The sequence below is a fragment of the Scyliorhinus torazame genome, chromosome 19 (assembly GCF_047496885.1).
Source record: "Scyliorhinus torazame isolate Kashiwa2021f chromosome 19, sScyTor2.1, whole genome shotgun sequence".
NCBI classification, from domain to species: domain Eukaryota; kingdom Metazoa; phylum Chordata; class Chondrichthyes; order Carcharhiniformes; family Scyliorhinidae; genus Scyliorhinus; species Scyliorhinus torazame.
In genome coordinates this window covers 86132234-86156655 of record NC_092725.1, presented here as the reverse complement: position 1 = coordinate 86156655, position 24422 = coordinate 86132234, and positions in this window count along the sequence as shown.

Sequence of the window (24422 nt, the reverse complement as noted above, 5' to 3'; positions counted from 1 at the left end):
GGGTCTGCTGCCGTGGCGAACGGGCCGGGCATGGGGTGCGGGCGCATGGCTGGCCAAGGAGGGGTTATGGCTAGTCAGTGGGGGAGGGGGGCAGGTAGCCCCCTGATCCGGCTGATAACCTGGAATGTAAGGGGACTGAACGGGCAGGTCAAGCGGGCCCGTGTGTTCGCGTACCTGAAGAGGCTGAAGGCGGATGTGGTTATGCTCCAGGAGATACACCTGAAGGTGGCAGACCAGGTAAGATTGAGGAAAGGGTGGGTAGGTCAGGTGTTTCATTCGGGGCTGGATGCCAAAAATCGAGGGGTGGCGATCTTGGTGGGAAAGAAGGTGTCATTCGAGGTGTCGAGCATTGTGGCAGACAATGGCGGTAGGTACGTAGTGGTAAGTGGTAAGCTGCAGGGAGAGAGGGTGGTACTTGTCAATGTGTATGACCCGAACTGGGACGATGCGGGTTTTATGCGGCACATGTTGGGTCGGATCCCAGACTTGGAAGTGGGGGGCCTGATAATGGGGGGAGACTTTAACGTGGTGCTGGATCGCTCCAGGTCTGGGACGGGTAGGAAGACGGCGGCGGCTAAAGTGCTGAGGGGGCTTATGGACCAGATGGGAGGGGTGGACCCTTGGAGATTTGCAAGGCCGGGGGCTAGGGAACTTTCATTCTTCTCACATGTCCATAAGGCTTATTCTCGAATCGACTTTTTCATTTTGAGTAGGGTGCTGATAGCGAGAGTAAAGGATACCGAGTACTCGGCGATCGTCATTTCGGATCATGCCCCGAATTGGGTGGACTTAGAGCTGGGGGAGGAGAGGGACCAGCGCCCGTTGTGGCGCTTGGAGGTGGGGCTGTTGGCGGACGAGGAGGTGAGTGAGCGGGTCCGAGGAAGTATAGAGAGGTATTTGGAGACCAACGACAACGGGGAGGTCCGAGTGGGGATAGTATGGGAGGCACTGAAGGCGGTGGTTAGGGGAGAGTTGATCTCCATTAGGGCCCACAAGGAACGGAGGGAGCGGGGGGAGAGGGAGAGGCTGGTGGGGGAGATGGTGAGGGTAGACAGGAGGTATGTGGAGGTGCCCGAGGAAGGACTGTTGAGGAAGAGACGCAGCCTCCAGGCCGAATTCGACCTGGTGACCACCAGGAAGGCGGAGGTGCAGTGGAGGAAGGCCCAGGGGGCGGTTTATGAATGTGGGGAAAAGGCAAGCCGTATTCTGGCGCATCAGTTTTGGAAGCGGGATGCAGCTAGGGAGATCGGGGGAGTTAAGGACAGGGGAGGGAGTGTGGTGCGGAGTGGGGTTGGCGTCAATGGGGTCCTCATGGACTTTTATGAGGAATTGTATCGGTCCGAGCCCCCACTGGAGGAGGAAGGGATGGGCCGCTTTCTGGACCAACTGAGGTTTCCGAAGGTGGAAGAGGGACTGGTGGTGGGATTGGGGGCCACGATTGGGCTGGAGGAGCTGACCAAAGGGATAGGGAGCATGCAGGCGGGGAAGGCACCTGGGCCGGACGGTTTCCCGGTCGTATTCTATTAAAAAAAATATGGGCCTGTTGGGCCAGTTGCTAGTCATGACCTTCAATGAGGCAAGGGGGGGGGGGGGGGGCGGAGATAGTGGTGGCGATGGATGTTGAGAAAGCCTTCGATAGGGTAGAGTGGGGGTACCTGTGGGATCCTGAAGCAGGACAAGGATCCCCTGCAGTGTGGGTCTGACAGGCCGATTTTGCTGCTAAACGGAGATGCAAAGGTGCTGACGAAGGTCTTAGCCACGAGGATTGAGGATTGTGTGCCGCAGATCATCCACGAAGACCATGGGGTTCGTGAAGGGGAGGCAGTTGAACGCGAATGTGCGGAGGCTTCTGAACGTTATCAATGATGCCGGCGAGGGAGGGGGAGGCGGAGATAGTGGTGGCGATGGAGGCTGAGAAAGCCTTCGATAGGGTAGAGTGGGGGTACCTGTAGGAGGTGCTGAAGAGGTTTGGGTTTGGGGAGGGGTTTGTCGGGTGGGTTAGGCTGTTGTATGAGGGCCCGTTGGCGAGAGTGGCCACGAACAGGAGGAGGTCTGAGTACTTTCGGTTGCACCGAGGGACGAGGCAGGTGTGTCCACTGTCCCCCCTGCTCTTCGCACTGGCGATTTAACCCCTGGCTATGGCACTGAGGGAGTCGAGGAACTGGAGGGGGTTGGTGCGGGGTGGGGAGGAGCATAGGGTGTCGCTCTATGCGGACGGCTTGCTGCTATATGTGGCGGACCCGGTGAGGAGAATGCGGAGGTAATGAGGATCATCAGGGAATTCGGGGATTTCTCAGGGTACAAGCTCAACATAGGAAGAGCGAGCTGTTCGTGGTTCACCCAGGATTGGCGAGCTCCCACTAAAAAGGGCGGAGAGGAGCTTCAGGTATTTGGGTGTCCAGGTGGCCAGAGCTGGGGGTCCCTCCATAGGCTTAATTTCACAAGGCTGGTGGAGCAAATGGAGGAGGAGTTCAAGAGGTGGGACGCGTTGCCGCTGTCCTTGGCGGGTAGGGTGCAGTCAGTTAAAATGACGGTGCTCTCAAGGTTTTTGTTCCTGTTCCAGTGCCTCCCCGTGTTTATCCCGAAGGCCTTTTTTAGGTGGGTCAACAGGAGTATAATGGGGTTTGTGTGGGCGCGAGGGACTCCGAGGGTGAGAAGGGTGTTCCTGGAGCGGTGTAGAGATAGGGGGGGGCTGGCGCTGCCCAACCTCTGTGGTACTGGGCTGCCAATGCGACGATGGTGCACAAGTGGGTGATGGAGGGGGGGGGGCTGCTGCATGGAGGAGGCTGGAGACGGCGTCTTGTGTGGGTACAAGTCTGGGAGCGCTGACAACGGCGCCGCTGCCGTTCCCTCCAAGGAGGTATACCACGAGCCCGGTGGTGGCGGCTGCCCTCAAAATCTGGGGGCAGTGGAGGCGGCACAGGGGGGAAGTTGGGGCCTCGGTGTGGACCCCAATACAGGGGAACCACCGGTTTGTCCCAGGGAGAACAGATGGAGGGTTTTCGGGGTGGCACAGGGCAGGGATACGAAGGTTGGGGGACCTGTTTGTGGACGGGAAGTTCGCGAGCCTGGGTGAGCTGGAGGAGAAGTATGGGCTCCCCCCAGGGAACTCCTTCAGGTACTTACAGGTAAGGGCGTTTGCCAGGCAGCAGGTGGTGGAATTCCCGCGGCTGCTGCCACGCACAGTACAGGACGGGGGGGGGGGGGGGGGGGGAGAGAGAGAGGGGTGGATGGGAGTGGGGAAGATCTCAGAAACTTACCAGGTGATGCAGGAGGAGGAGGAGGCCTCAGTGGTGGAGTTGAAAGGTAAGTGGGAGGAGGAGTTGGGAGAGGAGATCAAGAAAGGGTCGTGGGCAGATGCCCTAGGGAGGGTGAACTCTTCCTCATCGTGCACGAGGCTCAGCCTCATACAGTTTAAGGTGCTGCACAGGGCACACATGACCGGGATAAGGATGAGCCGGTTCTTTGGGGGCGAGGACAGGTGTGTTAGGTGCTTGGGGAGTCCAGCGAATCACACCCATATGTTCTGGGCATGCCCAGCGCTGGAGGAATTTTGGAAGGGTGTAGCGAGGAAGGTGTCGAGGGTGGTAGATTCCAAGGTCAAGCCGGGCTGGGGGCTCGCAATATTTGGGGTGGCAGAGGAGCCAGGAGTGCAGGAGGCGAAAGAGGCCGGTATTCTGGCCTTTGTGTCCCTGGTAGCCTGGCGAAGGATTTTTCTTTAGTGGAAGGATGCCAGGCCCCCCCAAGCGTGGAATCCTGGATCAACGATATGGCAGGGTTTATTAAATTGGAGAGGGTAAAATTTGCCTTGAGAGGATCGGTACAAGAGTTCTTTAGGCGGTGGCAACTGTTCTTAGATTTCCTGGCAGAGCGGTAGATATTGGCAGCCACTCGGGGGGTGGGGGGGGGGTACTTTATTTTTGGTTTCGTTATTTACACTGGGGGGTCTGAGGGGGTGTATATATTTGTTGTGTTAAGTCGGGGTGTTAACGTTAATTTATTATTTATGTACAAGGGGAGGGAGGCATGGAGGGTTGCTTTTTTGGACTGTGTTTTGTACTTAACCCTGTTGGGTTCCTTTTTCATTTTGTTATTAATATTTTATGAAAACTTTAATAAAAATTATTTTATTTTTAAAAAAAATGTTTGCACAATCATGGTTTGACTGAGTCCATGTTTGCTGCCAACCAAAGTGTAAGAACTGGTGCTTTCTGTGAGGGGTTCAATTGTCATGAGTAGTGTTTATTTTTATTGCAAAATCCATTCCGTGCTGATGTGTTGCCTTTTTAATTTTCCCTTGCCAGAAGAATGTATAGTTTATTTTAAGGGATCCATTTTGAGCGAGCCTAGATTCACCACATTGAACATTGTAAGTTCTTTGTTGATCACAGCTATCTTGCCTGCATCATCAATGTGCAGAACGTCATCAGTAAGGCCAGGTCGCATGGTCGTTACATTCTAGCATATGATGTGAAGAACTGCTGCCTTCTGTGTTGGGTTTGTTGAGAGATAACTCTCTTGAGTTCTAAGCCGTTAGTAAAGCCAGCAGGCTGTGGTAGGCAGCACCTAGCTGACTCGGGCTGTCCAGCTAGAAGTGGGTAGGAACTATCCAATGATGTGTGATGATCTCTCCAACCATCAGAATTGACTCCTGGAACTTGTGCTCTTTGCCAATTGAGGGAGAACTAGGCCAGCATTTAATGTCCTTCCCTTGTACTCTAGGTAATACAGGTTGTGGGTTTGGTCGGTGCTGTTGAAGGAGTCTTTGTACTTTACTACAGTGCATCTTGTAGATGGTACACACTGCTGCTACTGATGGAGGGAGTGAATGTTTAAGGTGGTGGATAGGGTGACAATCAATCAGGCTGGATTGTGTCATGCTTTTTGAATGCTATTGGAATTGCAAACATCCAGGCAAGTGGAGAGTATCCCATCACACTCTTGACTTGTACCTTGTAGATGGTGGACAGGCTTTGGGGAGTCAGGAGCTGAGTTACTCATTGCCTTGCCACAGAATTCCCAGCTGCTGACCTGCTCTTGTAGTCACATTATTTATATGGCTGGAGCGATTCAGTTTCTGGTCAATGGTTAGCCCATTGCTAGTAGGGGATTCAGTGATGGTAATGCCATTAAATGTAATGGGGTAATGGTTAGATTGTCTCTTGTTGGAGATGGTCATTGCCTAGCACTTGTGCGGCACAAATGTTACTTACTACTATTAGCCCAAGCCTAAATGTTGTCCAGGTCTTGCTGCATATGGACACGTCAGTATCTGAAGAGTAACAAATGGTGCTGATGTTTGTCCATTCATCAGTAAACATCCCCACTTCTGACCTTAAGATGGAGGGAAGATCATTGATGAAGCAGTTGAAGGTTGGGATTAGGATACTACCTGAGAAACGCCTGCAGTGATGTCCAGGCGGTGAGATGATTGACCTCCAACAACCACAACCAACTTCCTTTTTGATGGGTATGGCTCTACCCAGTGGCAAATATCCCCTCTCATTCCCATTGACACTAGTCTTTCTAGGGTTCCTTGATGCTACACCTGTTCAAATGCTGCCTCGATTTCAAGGACGGTCACTCTCACCTCACTCTTGAGTTCAGCTCTTTTGTCCATCTTTGAATCAAGGTTGTAATGAGGTCAGAAGCTGAGTGGTCCTGAAAAACCCAAACTTAGTGTCAATGAGCAGGTTATTGCTGCGTAAGTACCACTTGATAGCATTGTCGACAACTCTTCCATCACTGATGATCGAGAGTAGACTGATGGGGCGGTATTTGCTCAGGTTGGATTTGTCCTGCTTTTTGTGGGCAGCATGATAGCACAGTGGTTAGCACAGTTGCTTCACAGCTCCAGGGTCCCAGGTTCGATTCCCAGCTTGGGTCACTGTTGGAGCGGAGTGTGCACGTTCTCCCCGTGTCTGCATGGGTTTCCTCCGGGTGCTCTGGTTTCCTCCCACAGTCCAAAGATGTGCAGGTTAGGTGGATTGGCCATGCTAATTTGCCCTTAGTGTCAAAAGAAAAGGTTAGGTGGGGTTACGGGGATAGGTTGGAGTTGTGGGGATAGGGTGGAGGTGTGGGCTTAGGTAGTGTGCTCTTTCCAAGAGCCAGTGCAGACCTGATGGGCCAAATGGCCTCCTTCTGCACTGTAAATTCTATGAATCTCTGATTCTAAGTCTGGGCAATTTTCCACTTCCGGGTAGATGCCAGTGTTTCAGCTGTATGGGAACAGCTTGGCTACGGGGTGACTAGTTCTGGAGCACAATACTATTGCTGGAATGTTATTAGGGTCCATAGCCTTTGCAGTATCCAGTTCCTTCAGTTGTTTAGGAGACAGACAGACAGTTTAGGAGAGTGGTCCAAGAAATGGCTGATGAAATTCAACGTGGGCAAGTGCGAGGTCTTGCACTTTGGAAAAAAGAATAGAGGCGTGGACTATTTTCTAAACGGTGACAAAATTCATAATGCTGAAGTGCAAAGGGACTTGGGAGTCCTAGTCCAGGATTCTCTAAAGGTAAACTTGCAGGTTGAGTCCGTAATTAAGAAAGCAAATGCAATGTTGTCATTCATCTCAAGAGGCTTGGAATATAAAAGCAGGGATGTACTTCTGAAGCTTTATAAAAGCATTAGTTAGGCCCCATTTAGAATACTGTGAGCAATTTTGGGTCCCACACCTCAGGAAGGACATACTGGCACTGGAGCGGGTCCAGCGGAGATTCACACGGATGATCCCAGGAATGGTAGGCCTAACATACGATGAACGTCTGAGGATCCTTGGATTATATTCATTGGAGTTTAGGAGGTTGAGGAGAGATCTAATAGAAACTTACAAGATAATGAATGGCTTAGATAGGGTGGATGTAGGGAAGTTGTTTCCATTAACAGGGGAGACTAGGACCCGGGGGCACAGCCTTAGAATAAAAGGGAGTCACTTTAGAACAGAGATGAGGAGAAATTTCTTCAGCCAGAGAGTGGTGGGTCTGTGGAATTCATTGCCACAGAGGGCGGTGGAGGCCGGGACGTTGAGTGTCTTTAAGACAGAAGTTGATAAATTCTTGATTTTTCGAGGAATTAAGGGCTATGGAGAGAGAGCGGGTAAATGGAGTTGAAATCAGCCATGATTGAATGGTGGAGTGGACTCGATGGGCCGAATGGCCTTACTTCCACTCCTATGTCTTATGGTCTTATGGTTTCATGGGGTTGGATTTCCGCTGTCGGGATTCTCTGTTGCGCTGGCAGCGTGGGGCTGCCCACAATGGGAAACCCCATTGGCCGGCTGGTGGGACGGAGAATCCTGCTGCCGGTGGAGAATTCCGCCATGATATCATGTGGAGTGAATCAAATTGACTGAAAACTGGAATCTGGGAGGAGGCTGAGATTTGAGATTTCTATTGGGCAAAGGCAAGTAAGGGTGAGAATAGAGCTTACTTCCAGATGAAGACAAGGTGGGGGAGGGTTACTAAAGTGTAAGAGACATGCTTAGTACAGTGGACACCTGAGAGATGCGGGTTGTGTGTCTGTGGTTAACCTGGTAGGGTCATTAACTTACATCTGACATTGTTTAATCAAGTGGGGCAGTGGAGCTTCCACTCACTGCCCTATCAATCTCCTGCCATTAACCTTGGATTCTGTACACCTCCATGCCAAATGGTATTACCCTCTTTAACTTGCTCCTTGCATCAGTATTTTCACTGCCCTCTGAGGCCCCTTAACCTCCTGCAGATGTTTCAGCTATTCTTAAACCTTAGACCTTTTCCAAACACAGATGGTAATCATGATGCCGATCCCTTTATCTTGTTGCAAGCTTTTAAAGGTCAGTGTTTATCATGCCAGTAGGCATGAATCAAACACTATCCTCCTTCTGTTTGGCCACATGGAGCCTAATTGGAAAATCTTGGCTGTTATGTCATCAAGTGAGCTCCAGCACTATGTAAACGTACAGAGGCTAAGCACATTTTTTTCTGGTCTTAATAGCATATTGGTGCCTGAGCATTAGCCAATTCAAATGACAGTACTGCTCCATTAAATATCATTATTATTCTTACCGTAAGTACATGTATAAACATATATAATCTGTGTATTTATTTATTACCAAATGTTTACATTTAATAAATACTTTACATATTGCTTAATTGCATGTTTAAATTACCAAATGTTACACAATTGTATATTACCAAATTATATATCACTTAGTTACATTAACAATTTATATTATGTAACTAAAAGAAAAAGATAACATTATAGGAATAATATTTCCAGTTTATCATGTACCAATATACTACATACAGTGAAATCTGTTATTCAGCACTCTGTCAACTGGAATTCTCTATAAAACAGAATTCTGGGGTGGAGCTTATCTGTCTGGTTTTTGATTGGAGATGTCTCTCATTCCAAATACTTGTCCCCCGTCAGTCCCGCTCTCACACAATCGCTAATAATTGTCAAACTCACAGGAAGTTGTTCTCGGTGGCCTGCACTAGCTCTAGTCTCAGCCTCCCACTGGTCTACGGCACCACGTTCCCTCGGCACTAGATTCAGTCACTTCTGTGCCTCTCTCAAGACCTCAACACAGGCCACACTGCAAGATTATCCAGGAGCTTTCTGACGGATGAAAATGTGGGGCTCACCTTACATCTTAGTTAACCAGGCATCTCCCATTCCTGAAACTTGCCAGAAAACAGAGATTTTACTGTATATGAGAAATGTAAAAGGGAGGTGTATAATGAGGTCATGGTTAACAATATTAAAGAAAATCATGGGAAATATAGAAAATATGATGGAGTTGAAAATGAAGATGAGGAACACTAAAAGAGGCAATGAGAAAAAGCATAGCAGATAACAAAGGAAATAGTCAAGGTTTAGAAATATATAAAAAGTGGGGAATAAAGCTACAACTGCTTAGGGATGAAGGGGAAGGCTAATTGGATTGGATTGGATTTGTTTATTGTCACGTGTACGGAGGTACAGTGAAAAGTATTTTTCTGCAAGCAGCTCAACAGATCATTAAGTACACGAGAAGAAAAGGGAATAAAAGAAAATACATAATAGGGCAACACAAGGTATACAATGTAACTACATAAGCACTGGCATCAGATGATGCATACAGGGGTGCAGTGTTAATGAGGTCAGTCCATAAGAGGGTCATTTAGGAGTCTGGTGACAGTGGGGAAGAAGCTGTTTTTGAGTCTGTTCGTGCGTGTTCTCAGACTTCTGTATCTCCTGCCCGATGGAAGAAGTTGGAAGAGTGAGTAAGCCGGGTGGGAGGGATCTTTGATTATGCTGCCTGCTTTCCCCACGCAGCGGGAGGTGTAGATGGAGTCAATGTTTGGGAGGCAGGTTCGTGTGATGGACTGGGCGGTGTTCACGACTCTGAAGTTTCTTGCGGTCCTGGGCCGAATATGGAGGATAATATTATGGCAAAGATATCAGATAAATATTTTGTATTGATTTTTACAAATAATATCAGTCTGTAGATATACAAAAGGATTACATAGAACATAGAACATAGAAAATATAGCACAGAACAGGCCCTTCGGCCCACGATGTTGTGCCGAACCTTTGTCATAGATTATCATTGTATTTACAGTGCAGAAGGAGGCCATTCGGCCCTTTGAGTCTGCACCGGCTCTTGGAAAGAGCACCCTACCCAAACTCAACACCTCCACCCAACACCAAGGGCAATTTTGGACACTAAGGGCAATTTATCATGGCCAATCCACCTAACCTGCACATCTTTGGACTGTGGGAGGAAACCGGAGCACCCAGAGGAAACCCACGCACACACGGGGAGGATGTACAGACTCCGCTCAGACAGTGACCCAAGCCGGAATCGAACCTGGGACCCTGGAGCTGTGAAGCAATCGTGCTATCCACAATGCTACCGTGCTGCCCTTAAGAACAAATAAATCTACACTATATAATTTTACCGTAATCCATGTACCTATCCAATAGCTGCTTGAAGGTCCCTAATGTTTCCGACTCAACTACTTCCACAGGCAGTGCATTCCATGCCTCCACTACTCTCTGGGTAAAGAACCTCCCTCTGACATCCCCCCTATATCTTCCACCATTCACCTTAAATTTATGTCCCGTTTTAATGGTTTGTTCCACCTGGGGAAAAAGTCTCTGACTGTCTACTCTATCTATTCCCCTGATCGTCTTATAAACCTCTATCAAGTCGCCCCTCATCCTTCTCCGTTCTAATGAGAAAAGGCCTAGTACCCTCAACCTTTCCTCGTAAGACCTACTCTCCATTCCAGGCAACATCCTGGTAAATCTCCTTTGCACCTTTTCCAAAGCTTCCACATCCTTCCTAAAATGAGGCGACCAGAACTGTACACAGTACTCCAAATGTGGCCTTACCAAAGTTTTGTACAGCTGCATCATCACCTCACGGCTCTTAAATTCAATCCCTCTGTTAATGAACGTGAGCACACCATAGACCTTCTTCACAGCTCTATCCACTTGAGTGGCAACTTTCAAAGATGTATGAACATAGACCCCAAGATCTCTCTGCTCCTCCACATTGCCAAGAACTCTACCGTTAACCCTGTATTCCGCATTCATATTTGTCCTTCCAAAATGGACAACCTCACACTTTTCAGGGTTAAACTCCATCTGCCACTTCTCAGCCCAGCTCTGCATCCTATCTATGTCTCTTTGCAGCCGACAACAGCCCTCCTTACTATCCACAACTCCACCAATCTTCGTATCGTCTGCAAATTTACTGACCCACCCTTCAACTCCCTCATCCAAGTCATTAATGAAAATCACAAACAGCAGAGGACCCAGAACTGGAACATTTCATCACTGTTTGTGCAGAGTCTGCATGTTCTCCCCGTGTCTGCATGGGTTTCTTCCGGGTGCTCCGGTTTCCTCCCACAAACCAAAGACGTTCAGGTTAGGGGGATTGGCCATGATAAATTGTCCTTAGTGACCAAAAAGGGTTTGGAGGGGTTATTGGGTTACAGGATAGGGAGGACGTGAGGGCTTAAGTGGGTCGGTGCAGACTCGATGGGCCGAATGGCCTCCTTCTGCACTGTATGTTCTATATCTGTAGTAAAGAAAATGGTTCTAAACCAATTAGCAGAATTCAAGATGAATACATCTCTGGGCTTGTATAATGTACAATCTTGCTCAATGAGGTCTATTGAAGGTAGTCAGAGAAGAATTAACTTACTTTAACAATTATTCTATCTTCTTTTTCACACAAACTGTGGCATGGCATTGGGGAGTCATAATAACTGTGTTCAAGTTAGATGGGCAAACTGGGTAACAATAAGCCAATTAAATTGTCATTTCCAGATAGGTTTTTGAGAATCCATATTTGAGATAAAGTTAGTTAGGACTTCGAAAAATGTAAAGGTTTATTAAGAACAGCCAGATTTGTTAAAGGCAAGCTGTTTGACAAAAATATTTTTGGAAGAGACTGACTGGATAGAATGCATACGCCGGGATTGGATTAGACTGCATTGACTGGAGAAGCAAAGTACCCCAAGTACATTCCTTATTGGGTCCACTTCTGTTTTCAGTATATACATTGATGATCTGAACTTACGTATAGGGAACACAATGTCAAATTCTTCTGACAACTCAAAAGTAACGGGTATGGCACATGGTGAGTAGGACTGATGTCATAAATAGGTGGCAGGTAAAATTTATTGTGAAGTGTGATGTAGTAGACTTGAGAGGATTATCTGAAGATATGGATGTACCAAGAGACCTAAGGTTCAAATATATAATTCCCTGAATAACTGAGTGCAGATCAATAAAGCCATAATAAAGGTTAACAGTAGTATAGGATTTAGAATGAGGAAGCATGGGTAAGGAAATAATGATACACCAATGTGACAGAGTAATTGAACCACAGAGTGTAAGTTTGATGTACTGCATCATAGAAAGATATCAAAGATTATTAGTGCATCGGATGATAGTGAAAGGAAACTATAGTAATGAAAATAAATTTGAGAAGAACATTTCTACTGGAGCACTCAGCCCAATTGGAGATTTAATAAGCATTTAAAATGATAAAAGGGTTTGAGATAGTGAATAAACAAAGACTATTTCCTCTGGTTCGATATTCAATTACAATCCACCATTAATTTATTATTGTCATTAAAACAATGAGGAGAGAGGTTCGGAATATTTGTTTAGGCAGTGGGTTGTCAAAACATAGAATGCTCCATCACTGGACGATTTTGGAGCAGAGACAGTTACAACATTTTAGGGAAGCTGGCAAGTCCCTGGACCTGTTGCCGGGAGTTTTAAAAATGTGTTTATGGGATGCGACCATCGCTGACTAGGTCAGCATTTACTACCAATCCCTTATTGCCCTTGAGAAAGTGGTGGTGAGCGGCCTTCTTGAACTGCTGTAGTCCATGTGGTGTAGATACACTGCAGAGCTAGGGAATCCTAGGATCTTAAAAGAAGTGACTATAGAGATAGTGAACACATTGGTTACAATCTTCCAAAATTCCCCAGATTGTGGAAAGGAGCCAAAGGATTGGAAAGTCACACATCTAACACCACTGTTCAAGAAAGGAGAGAAACAGAAAGCAGGAAACAAAAGGCCAGTTAGTCTGACTTCTGTCATTGACAAAATGCTAGAATCCTTACTGAGGTAGAAGCAGGACATTAAGAAAATCATAATACAATCAGTAGAGTCAACATGGTTTTGTGAAAGGGAAGTCACGTTTGACCAACTTTAGAGTTCTTTGCGGCTATCACAAGGAGGGTGGATAAAAGGGAACCAGTAGTGCTCTTGGATTTTCAAAAGGCATTTGATCAGGTGCCACATAAAATGACACAGCAGAAGAGCTCATGATGTTGGGAGTGAGATATTAGTATGGATAGAGGATTGGCTAATTAACTGGAATCAGAGTCAAGGTAAATGGATAATTCTCAAGTAGACAGGCTGTAACTACTGGAGTGCTGCTGGGTTCAGTGATGGGCCTCAACTATTTAAGGTCTACATTAATGATTAGGATGAAGGGACCAACTGTATTGTAGTTCTATGATTGTTACCAATTCTATGTTCCAATTCTATGTTATCATTGAATCAAAGAATAATACAGCATAGGAGTATTTCGACCTTTTGTGACTCTATCCCATCTTTGGCAGAGCTGTCCAGTTAGTACCACCACCCTGTATATTTCCCATAGCCCTGCAAATGTCTTCCTCTATTAATTTCCCTTTTGAAAGTTACTAATGAATCTAGAGTCTATTATAAAGGATGCAATAACAGGACACTTCAAAATTATCAATGGGATTAGACAAATTAAAGAGATTTATGAAAGGGAAATCAGGCCTGACAAATCTACTGGAGTTTTTTGAGGGTTTAACTAGTAAAATAGATAAGGGTGAACAAATGGGTGTGGTGTATTTGGATTTTCAGAAAGTTTTTTGATAAAGTCCCACATAAGACGTTAGTGTGCAAAATTAAAGCACATGGGATTGGGGATAATATATTGGCATGGATTGAATATTGGTTAGCAGATAAGAAACAGAAAGCAGAAATAGGGGCAGGCAGAACTAATGGGGTAGAACTAGTGGGGTCCCGCAGGCATCAGTGCTTGGGCCCCAGCTAGTCCCAATATACATCAATGATTTGGATGAGGGAACCAAAAGTAATATTTCTAAGTTAGCCGATGACATAAAATTTGGTGGGAATGTGAGTGGTGAGGAAGTTGTTAAGAGGCTTCAAGGTGATTTAGAAAAGTTTAGCGAGTGGGCAAATACGTGGCAGGTGCAGTATAACGTGGATAAATATAAAGTTATCCACTTCAGATGAAGAGACACAATGGCAGAGTATTACTTAAATGGTGATAGATGGGAAACTTCCGGTGGCGGCCATGGTGTGAGTGGTCGCACATTTGGCAGCTCCCGCGCGAGGATTTTTTTCAGTCCTTTTCCCCGTTTGCAGGGTGGATGTTTTGGAGAAAAAAGGTGCAAAAAGGTGGAGGAAAGTTCTACTCCGCTGGTGAGGTTGGTGGATAGATCCGCGGACCAGAAATCGGTCCAGAAGGAAGGAGCTGCAAGAACAGGAAACTCTTTGTGCGACACAGGTGAAGATGGCGGAGAGTAAGGGGTCGGCTCTACCAGCCCAAAGATCGATGGAGCAGTTGGTGGACTACCTGAACAAAAAGTTCATTCAGCAGAGGAGGAAGGCTCAGGAGGACCTGGCAAATGTGGTGGACCCACTAAAATCGACGATCGACCGTGTGGAGCTGAGACTGGAGACCCAGAGTCAGGCGATCCAGAAGGTGAAGGAGGCGGCAGGGGGAGCACAAGGAGCAGCTTACCTGAATGGCGGCCAAAATTGGGATGTTGAGAGAGACCCAGAAGCAGCTCAAGGAGAAAGTGGAGGATTTGGAGAACCACTCCTGGCGGTAGAATCTGAGAATAGCGGGGATGCCAGAGGGCATTGAGGGCCCGGATGCTAGCTCTTAGGTGGCCAAGATGTTGGAGCAGCTAATGGGGGAGGGGCCTTCGACCGGCCCCTGGAAGTCGACTGGGCGCTTAGGGTGATGAAGAAGAAGCTGCAGGTGAAAGGGCCGCCGAGGGCGATGGTGGTGAGGCTGCACCCGTGGGCCAGGCAGACAAGGGGATGTACCTGGGAAGGTAACGAACTCCGGGTATATCAGGACCTGGGCGTGGAACTGACAAAGTGGAGAGCTGGATTCAACCGGGTCAAGGCTGCCCTCTTTAAGAAGGTGAAGTTCGGGATGCTGTACCCGGCCCGCCTTTGGGTGACCCACAACGGCCGCAAGCATTATTTTGGAACACGGGAGGAGGCAACCAGGTTTTTTGAGAGACAATGAACTGGCAGGAGAGGGGAGGACATTGAACTTTGGAGGAAATGTGAGGTGGTGGTGGTCCTCCCAGCCCCTCATTTTGCTTTATTGCTCTGTGTTCCTTTTTTGGTGATGGTCAGGGGACAACCTCTCTTCTTTTATGGCTGTTTAGCTTTTTTATGAGGCACTTTGGTGTGATGTCGGAGGTCTGTGGAGGCTGAGTGCACCTTTTTTTCTTCTTTTAATTGTTATTGTTGTTTGCACTATGACAGTGTGAGAGCGGGGGAGGGGAATTAGTGGGGGGGTAGGATGCTTGGCGCCAGGGGTGGGGGCTGTCAGGCTAGCTGGCGAGCTAGTTTATGGGAGAGCAGGTGGGGAGGGCAATCAGGTGGTTAGAGCTTTAGGGGGGATGGGATTGTTGTTTTGTTTAGGGGAGGGGGAACTGCTGACGGATGTAGGATTGTTGATGTGCAATAAGGAGGGAGTTGGTGACGGTGGGCATCCGAGGGTGGGCCTGGCAGGTTGCGGGTGCGCAGGCTGGGTGCTGGCCCAAGAAGGATTATAGTTGTTTGGCAGGGGAGGGGGACGAGGTGTCCCCGCTAACCAGGCTGGTCACATGGAATGTGACGGGGCTGAATGGGCCAGTCAAATAGTCGCTTGTGTTTGTGCACCTGAGGAGCTTAAAGGCAGATTTGGCATCTCTGCAGGAAACACATTTGAAGATTGGGGACCAGACTAGACTGAGGAAGAGGTGGGTTGGACAGGTGTCCATTCGGGGTTGGACACGAAGATACAGGGATTGGCAGTGCTGATAAATAAGCGGGTAGTGTTTGAGGTGGGGAATATAATGGCGGATCCGGGGGGAAATTGTGTGATGGTGAATGGGAAATTGAAGGGGATGGCAGTGGTTCTGGTGAACGAGTGTGCCCCAAATTGGGACAATGTTGAATTCATGAGGCGTCTATTGGGGAATATCCCGGACCTGGACTTGCACCGGTCGATTATAGGGCGGCTGATTTTAATACGGTTATCGAGCTGAGATTGGATCAGTCGAGTCAGCGATCAGGGAGGATGTCGGCGGTGGTGAAGGAGCTAAAAGGGTTCATGGAGCGCATGGGGCGTGGCTCCGTGGAGGTTTGGGAGGCCGAGGGCGAAGGAATTGTACTTCTCCCATGTGCACAGCGTGTACTCGCGGATCGATTACTTTGTGGTGGAAAAGGCGCTGCTGGCAGGGGTGGTCAATTTGATGATCGGGGTCTCTGGCCACGCGCCACACTGGGTGGACTTGTAAGTGGACCAGAGGGGAGCCCAGCACCTGCATTGGAGATTAAACATGGGGTTGCTAGTAGACGAGGAGGAGAATAGACATGGTGTTGCTAGCAGGTGAGGAGGAGATTAGACATGGGGTTGGTAGCAGACAAGGAGGAGATTAGACATGGGGTTGCTAGCAGACGAGGAGGAGATTAGACATGGGGTGGTAGCAGACAAGGAGGAGATTAGACATGGGGTTGCTAGCAGACGAGGAGGAGATTAGACACGGGGTTGCTAGCAGATGAGGAGGTGTGCTAGCGGGTGAGGGACGCCATTCAGGGGTATGTGGAGCTGAATGACATGGGTGAGGTTTTGGCTGCCACGCTATGGGAGGCGCTTAAGGCAGTGGTCAGGGGGGAGATTATATCGATCTGGCCGCATAAGGATAGGACGCAGCGGGCAGAGATGGCTAGGCTGGTGGAGGAGATCCTGCGGGTCGATAGGAGATACTCGGAGGCCCCTGAGGCAGGTTTGTTGAAGAAGCAGCAGAAGCTCCAGATGGAGTTCGGGTTGGCATCCATGGGGGAAAGCAGTGGGGCTGTTACGGAGGGCTGGGGGTGTGGGTGAGGGGGGGGGGGGCAGTGTATGAATATGGGGAGAAGGGAGAACATAGAACATAGAAATATACAGCACAGAACAGGCCCTTCAGCCCACGATGTTGTGCCGAACCTTTGTCCTAGATTTTCTTTTTTTTTTAAATATTTTATTGAAAATTTTTGGTCAACCAACACAGTACATTGTGCATCCTTTACACAATATTATAACAACACAAATAACAATGACCTATTTTATAAACAGAAAATTAATAAATAATAAATAACAAAAATGAAAACTAACCCGAATTGGCAACTGTCTTATCACATGTAACACTCTCCAAAAATATAATTTAACAGTCCAATATATAATTATCTGTAGCAACGACCTATACATATTATACCGTATATATTAATAACCCTGAGAGTCCTTCTGGTTCCTCCTCCTCCCCCCCCCCCCCCCCCCCCCCCCCCCCCCCACCCCCGATCCTGGGCTGCTGCTGCCTTCTTTTTTCCATTCCATCTATCTTTCTGCGAGGTATTCGACGAATGGTTGCCACCGCCTGGTGAACCCTTGAGCCGACCCCCTTAGAACGAACTTAATCCGCTCTAGCTTTATAAACCCTGCCATGTCATTTATCCAGGTCTCCACCCCCGGGGGCTTGGCTTCTTTCCACATTAACAATATCCTGCGCCGGGCTACTAGGGATGCAAAGGCCAAAACATTGGCCTCTCTCGCCTCCTGCACTCCCGGCTCTTGTGCAACCCCAAATATAGCCAACCCCCAGCTTGGTTCGACCCGGACCCCCACTACTTTTGAAAGCACCTTTGTCACCCCCATCCAAAAACCCTGTACTGCCGGGCATGACCAAAACATATGGGTATGATTCGCTGGGCTTCTCGAGCACCTCGCACACCTATCCTCCACCCCAAAAAATTTACTGAGCCGTGCTCCAGTCATATGCGCCCTGTGTAATACCTTAAACTGAATCAGGCTTAGCCTGGCACATGAGGACGACGAGTTTACCCTGCTTAGGGCATCTGCCCACAGCCCCTCCTCGATCTCCTCCCCCAGCTCTTCTTCCCATTTCCCTTTTAGTTCATCTACCATAGTCTCCCCTTCATCCCTCATTTCCCTATATATATCTGACACCTTACCATCCCCCACCCATGTCTTTGAGATCACTCTGTCCTGCACCTCTTGTGTCGGGAGCTGCGGGAATTCCCTCACCTGTTGCCTCGCAAAAGCCCTCAGTTGCATATACCTGAATGCATTCCCTTGGGGCAACCCATATTTCTCGGTCAGCGCTCCCAGACTCGCGAACTTCCCATCCACAAACAGATCTTTCAGTTGCGTTATTCCTGCTCTTTGCCACATTCTATATCCCCCATCCATTCCCCCCGGGGCAAACCTATGGTTGTTTCTTATCGGGGACCCCCCCAAGGCTCCAGTCTTTCCCCTATGCCGTCTCCACTGTCCCCAAATCTTCAGTGTAGCCACCACCAACGGGCTTGTGGTGTAGTTCCTCGGTGAGAACGGCAATGGGGCTGTCACCATAGCCTGTAGGCTAGTCCTCCTACAGGACGCCCTCTCTAATCTCTTCCACGCCGCTCCCTCCTCCTCTCCCATCCACTTACTCACCATTGAAATATTAGCGGCCCAATAATACTCACTTAGGCTCGGTAGTGCCAGCCCCCCCCTATCCCTGCTACGCTGTAAGAATCCCTTCCTCACTCTCGGGGTCTTCCCGGCCCACACAAAACCCATGATGCTCTTTTCAATCCTTTTAAAAAAAGCCTTCGTGATCACCACCGGGAGGCACTGAAACACAAAGAGGAATCTCGGGAGGACCACCATCTTAACCGCCTGCACCCTCCCTGCCAGTGACAGGGATACCATATCCCATCTCTTGAAATCCTCCTCCATTTGTTCCACCAACCGCGTTAAATTTAACCTATGCAATGTACCCCAATTCTTGGCTATCTGGATCCCCAGGTAACGAAAGTCCCTTGTTACCTTCCTCAACGGTAGGTCCTCTATTTCTCTACTCTGCTCCCCTGGATGCACCACAAACAACTCACTTTTCCCCATGTTCAATTTATACCCTGAAAAATCCCCAAACTCCCCAAGTATCCGCATTATTTCTGGCATCCCCTCCGCCGGGTCTGCCACATATAGTAACAAATCGTCCGCATACAAAGATACCCTATTCTCCTCCTCTAAGTACTCCCCTCCACTCCTTGGAACCCCTCAACGCTATCGCCAGGGGCTCAATTGCCAGTGCAAACAATAATGGGGACAGAGGGCATCCCTGCCTTGTCCCTCTATGGAGCCGAAAATATGCAGATCCTCGTCCATTCGTGACCACGCTCGCCATCGGGGCCCTATACAACAGCTGCACCCATCTAACATACCCCTCTCCAAAACCAAATCTCCTCAACACCTCCCACAAATAATCCCACTCCACTCTATCAAATGCTTTCTCGGCATCCATCGCCACTACTATCTCCGTTTTCCCCCTCTGGTGGGGGCATCATCATTACCCCTAACAGCCTCCGTATATTCGTGTTCAGCTGTCTCCCCTTCACAAACCCAGTTTGGTCCTCGTGGACCACCCCCGGGACACATTCCTCTATTCTCATTGCCATTACCTTGGCCAGGATCTTGGCATCTACATTTAGGAGGGAAATAGGTCTATAGGACCCGCATTGTAGTGGGTCCTTTTGCTTCTTTAAGAGAAGCGATATCGTTGCTTCAGACATAGTCGGGGGCAGTTGTCCCCTTTCCTTTGCCTCATTAAAGGTCCTCGTCAATACCGGGGCGAGCAAGTCCACATATTTTCTATAGAATTCGACTGGGAATCCATCCGGTCCCGGGGCCTTTCCCGCCTGCATGCTCCTAATTCCTTTCACCACTTCTTCTAACTCGATCTGTGCTCCCAGTCCCACCCTTTCCTGCTCTTCCACCTTGGGAAATTCCAGCCGATCCAAAAAGCCCATCATTCTCTCCCTCCCATCCGGGGGTTGAGCTTCATATAATTTTTTATAAAATGTCTTGAACACTCCATTCACTCTCTCCGCTCCCCGCTCCATCTCTCCTTCCTCATCCCTCACTCCCCCTATTTCCCTCGCTGCTCCCCTTTTCCTCAATTGGTGTGCCAGCAACCTGCTCGCCTTCTCCCCATATTCGTACTGTACACCCTGTGCCTTCCTCCATTGTGCCTCTGCAGTGCCCGTAGTCAGCAAGTCAAATTCTACATGTAGCCTTTGCCTTTCCCTGTACAGCCCCTCCTCCGGTGCTTCCGCATATTGTCTGTCCACCCTCAAAAGTTCTTGCAGCAACCGCTCCCGTTCCTTACTCTCCTGCTTTCCTTTATGTGCCCTTATTGATATCAGCTCCCCTCTAACCACCGCCTTCAGCGCCTCCCAGACCACTCCCACCTGGACCTCCCCATTATCATTGAGTTCCAAGTACTTTTCAATGCACCCCCTCACCCTTAGACACACACCCTCATCTGCCATTAGTCCCATGTCCATTCTCCAGGGTGGGCGCCCTCCTGTTTCCTCTCCTATCTCCAAGTCCACCCAGTGTGGAGCGTGATCCGAAATGGCTATAGCCGTATACTCCGTTCCCCTCACCTTCGGGATCAACGCCCTTCCCAGCACAAAAAAGTCTATTCGCGAGTAGACTTTATGGACATAGGAGAAAAACGAGAACTCCTTACTCCTAGGTCTGCTAAATCTCCACGGGCCCTTTGTCCTAGATTAATCATAGATTATCATTGAATTTACAGAGCAGAAAGAGGCCATTCGGCCCATTGAGTCTGCACCGGATCTTGGAAATATCACCCTACCCAAAGTCAACACCTCCACCCAACACTAAGGGCAATTTTGGACACTAAGGGCAATTTATCATGGCCAATCCACCTAACCTGCACATCTTTGGACTGTGGGAGGAAACCGGAACACCCGGAGGAAACCCACGCAGACACGGGGAGGATGTGCAGACTCCGCACAGACAGTAACCCAAGCCGGAATCGAACTTGGGACCCTGGAGCTGTGAAGCAATTGTGCTATCCACAATGCTACCGTGCTGCCCTTAAGAACAAATAAATCTACACTATATCATTTTACCGTAATCCATGTACCTATTCAATAGCTGCTTGAAGGTCCCTAATGTTTCCGACTCAACTACTTCCACAGACAGTGCATTCCATGCCCCCACTACTCTCTGGGTAAAGAACCTACCTCTGACATCCCCCCTATATCTTCCACCATTCACCTTAAATTTATGTCCCCTTGTAATGGTTTGTTCCACCTGGGGAAAAAGTCTCTGACTGTCTACTCTATCTATTCCCCTGATCATCTTATAAACCTCTATCAAGTCGCCCCTCATCCTTCTCCGTTCTAATGAGAAAAGGCCTAGCACCCTCAACCTTTCCTCGTGAGACCTACTCTCCATTCCAGGCAACATCCTGGTAAATCTCCTTTGCACCTTTTCCAAAGCTTCCACATCCTTCCTAAAATGAGGCGACCAGAACTGTACACAGTACTCCAAATGTGGCCTTACCAATCACCAATTTAGGAAGCAGGAGGCAGCGAGGGAGATCTAAAAGCGAAGGATGAGAGGGGAAGGGCGGTCTTGGACCCAGTTGGAGTGAATGGGGTGTTTTGAGGAATTTTATAAGAGGCTATATGAATCGGGGGGGAGAGAGAATGCAGCGATTTCTGGATGGGTTGGAATTCCCTAAAGTGGAGGAGAATCTGTTCGAGGGGCTGGGGGCATTGGACTGGTGGAGGTGATGGAGGGCATGGGGGTGATGCAGGCAGGGAAAGCCCCAGGCCCGGATGGGTTCCTGGTGGAATTTTATAAAATGTATTCTGAGGATCTAGGGCCCCTGTTGGTAAAGACATACAATGAGGCATGGGAGAAGAAGAGCTCTCCCCCCCCCCCCCCCCCCACACTATCACAGGCTTTGATATCCTTAATTTTGAAGAAGGATAAGGACCCGGAACAGTGTGGGTCCTACTGCCCAATATTACTGCTAAATGTGGATGCAAAGCAGTTGGCAAAGATATTGGCCTTGGGGATTGAAGACTGTGTGCCGGGGTGATAAGGGAGGACCAGACGAGGTTTGTAAAGGGGAGGCATCTGTCCGCAAACATTAGGCGCTTATTGAATGCGATTATGGTGCCCCCGGTGGGACAGGAGGTGGAGGTGGCGGTTGCTATGGACATCGAGAAGACCTTCATTTGGATAGAATGGGAATACCTGTGGGAAGTGATGAACGCGGGGTTCCGGGGGTGGTGGTGGGCGGGGATTGAACGGTTTGGGGACCTACTTGTGGGGGCCAGCTTTTCAAGCCTAGAGGAATTGGAAGAGGAGTTTGAGATGCACAGCGGGAATGGGTTCCGGTACTTACAGATTCGGGATTATGTTAGGAAGCAGGTGCCGTCCTTTCCCGACCTGCCACCCCTGGCGCTGCAGGACAAGGTGGTGTAAAAAGCAGGAGTTGGCGAGGGTCAGGTGTCAGAGATTTGTAAGGAATTAATGGATTGGGAGGGAGCCCCGATAGGAGAAGTTAAACGGAAGTAGGAGGAAGAGCTGGATCGGGAGTTGGAGGCTGGGTTATGGGAGGAAACTCTGAGGAGAGTGAACGCATCCTCTTTGTGTGCGAGACTCAGCCTAATTCAATTTAATGTGGTTCATAGGACGCATATGACAGCGGCCAGAATGAGCAGGTTCTTGGAGGGGGTGGAGAATAGATGCGGGTGGTGCACGGGAGGACCCGCGAACCATGTCTACATGTTTTGGGCTTGTCCAAAGCTGGAGGGATTCTGGCAGGGGTCCGCTCACGTTATGTCCAAGGTACTGAAGGTGAAGGCCCAAAAGTGGAGATTTTCAGAGTGTCGGAAGACCTGGCAGCCCAGGGGGGGGCGAGAGAGGCAGATGTCTTGGCCTTTGCCTCTCTGGTAGCCCGGAGACGGATTTTGTTGGAGTGGAGCGACTTGGGGGCGCCGAAGCCAGGGTTGTGGGTGCGCAAACTCATAAAATTCCTTAAGCTGGAAAAAAATCAAGTTTGCTTTGAGAGGGGGAAGCAAGCATGCAGGTAAAGCAAGCAGTATTAATCGCTTATTGTCACAAGTAGGGTTCAATGAAGTTACTGTGAAAAATCCCTAGTCGCCACATTCCAGCGCCTGTTCGGGGAGGCTGGTACGGGGAGTTAGGAATGCAAATGATATGTTGACATTTATTGTAAAAGGACTTGAGTACAGAAGCAAGGATGTCTTACTGCAGCTTACAGAACCTTGGTGAGACCACACCTAGAGTATTGGTCTCTTTATCTAAGAAATGATACACTTGCTATAAAGGGAGTGCAGTGAAGTTTCACCAGACTAATTCCTATTGTGGCAGGATTGTCATGTGAGGAGAGATTTGGTTGATTGGGTCTGTGTTACTGGAATTTAGAGGAATGAGAGGGGATCTAACTGAAATGTATAAAATTGTGACAGGGCTGGACTGACTGGATGCAAGGCTGTTATTTCCTCTGGCTGGAGGGGCTAGTGCAAGGGGCCACAATCTAAGGATACGGGATAGGCCATTTGGAATTGAGATGAGGAGAAACTTCTTCAGAGGGTGCTGAACCTGTTGAATTCTCTACAATAGAAGGCTGTGGAGTCCAAATCACTGAACAGATTTCAGAAGGAAATAGAATTCTAGACTCTTTAAAAGTGTCAAACGGTATAGGGAGAGTGTTGGAGTACGGTGCTGAGATAATCCGCCGAATGGCCTCCTCCTGCTCCGATTTTCTATGTAATCTGTTTCTGCCACACATTCAGGCAGTCCATTCCAGATCACATCTCCCTGGGTCAGAAAGAGGTCTGTAGCTTCTAGTTCTTTAGCCAATCCCCTTACATCTATGCCCTCTAATAGCCCTCTCCCAGTGAAAACAATTTCTCATTTACAGCATTAAATCTGTTCATTGTTCATCTATCAGATCTACTCTGAATGGTCTCTCTGGCCCAATAACAATTCCAGTTTCTCGCTATACAACTGAAGCATCATTCTGGTAAACCTCGCCTGCACCCTCTCCAAAGGCTTTGACATTCTTCAGACATGACTGGTGTGGTGCCACAATCGGAAGCATTGCACAACTGAGGCGTGCCTGTTTTAGGAAAGGTTAAATTCATTGATCTCACGATTATGGGTTCAAACGAAGCTAATTGTTAATGTAAAATAGGTGTTTCAGTTGGAGTGCAAACTCCCTTAATGGCAGACCATCTATTTGGGAACCATATAGCATTCAGCATGAGCAGCAGTGGCATAGTCTGTTTACGAAACGTGTTTTTAATACTCTCCAGCGAGCTGGTTTCTCGGTCTGTAAGACCAAACAAATTAAAAACTGCATTTGCTTTTCAATAGCACCGGGATTGCCGCAATGATCGCAAAAGGCAGCTGGATTTATATAGGGTCCATTGAACGAAAACACTTCCAAGTATTAGATTGAAGACGGGGGGGGGGGGGGGGGGAGGTCTGAACATCGTCTGCTCACAATGCAACTTAAGCCATGAATAACATTTTCAGGATTTGCGTCGAATCTGTTACAAAATCACAGTTTAACAAATCACAGCAGATGAAACCCCGGAACTGCGAGCAGATTTGCCTAAACTGATCCTGCGAGGGAATAATTCTAAATACCAGAGACTTCCCTACAATACATTACCAGACTGCATTGTTACGTGAGATAATTTCAATAATAGAGTCGTTAGTTTCCGAAATACGGTT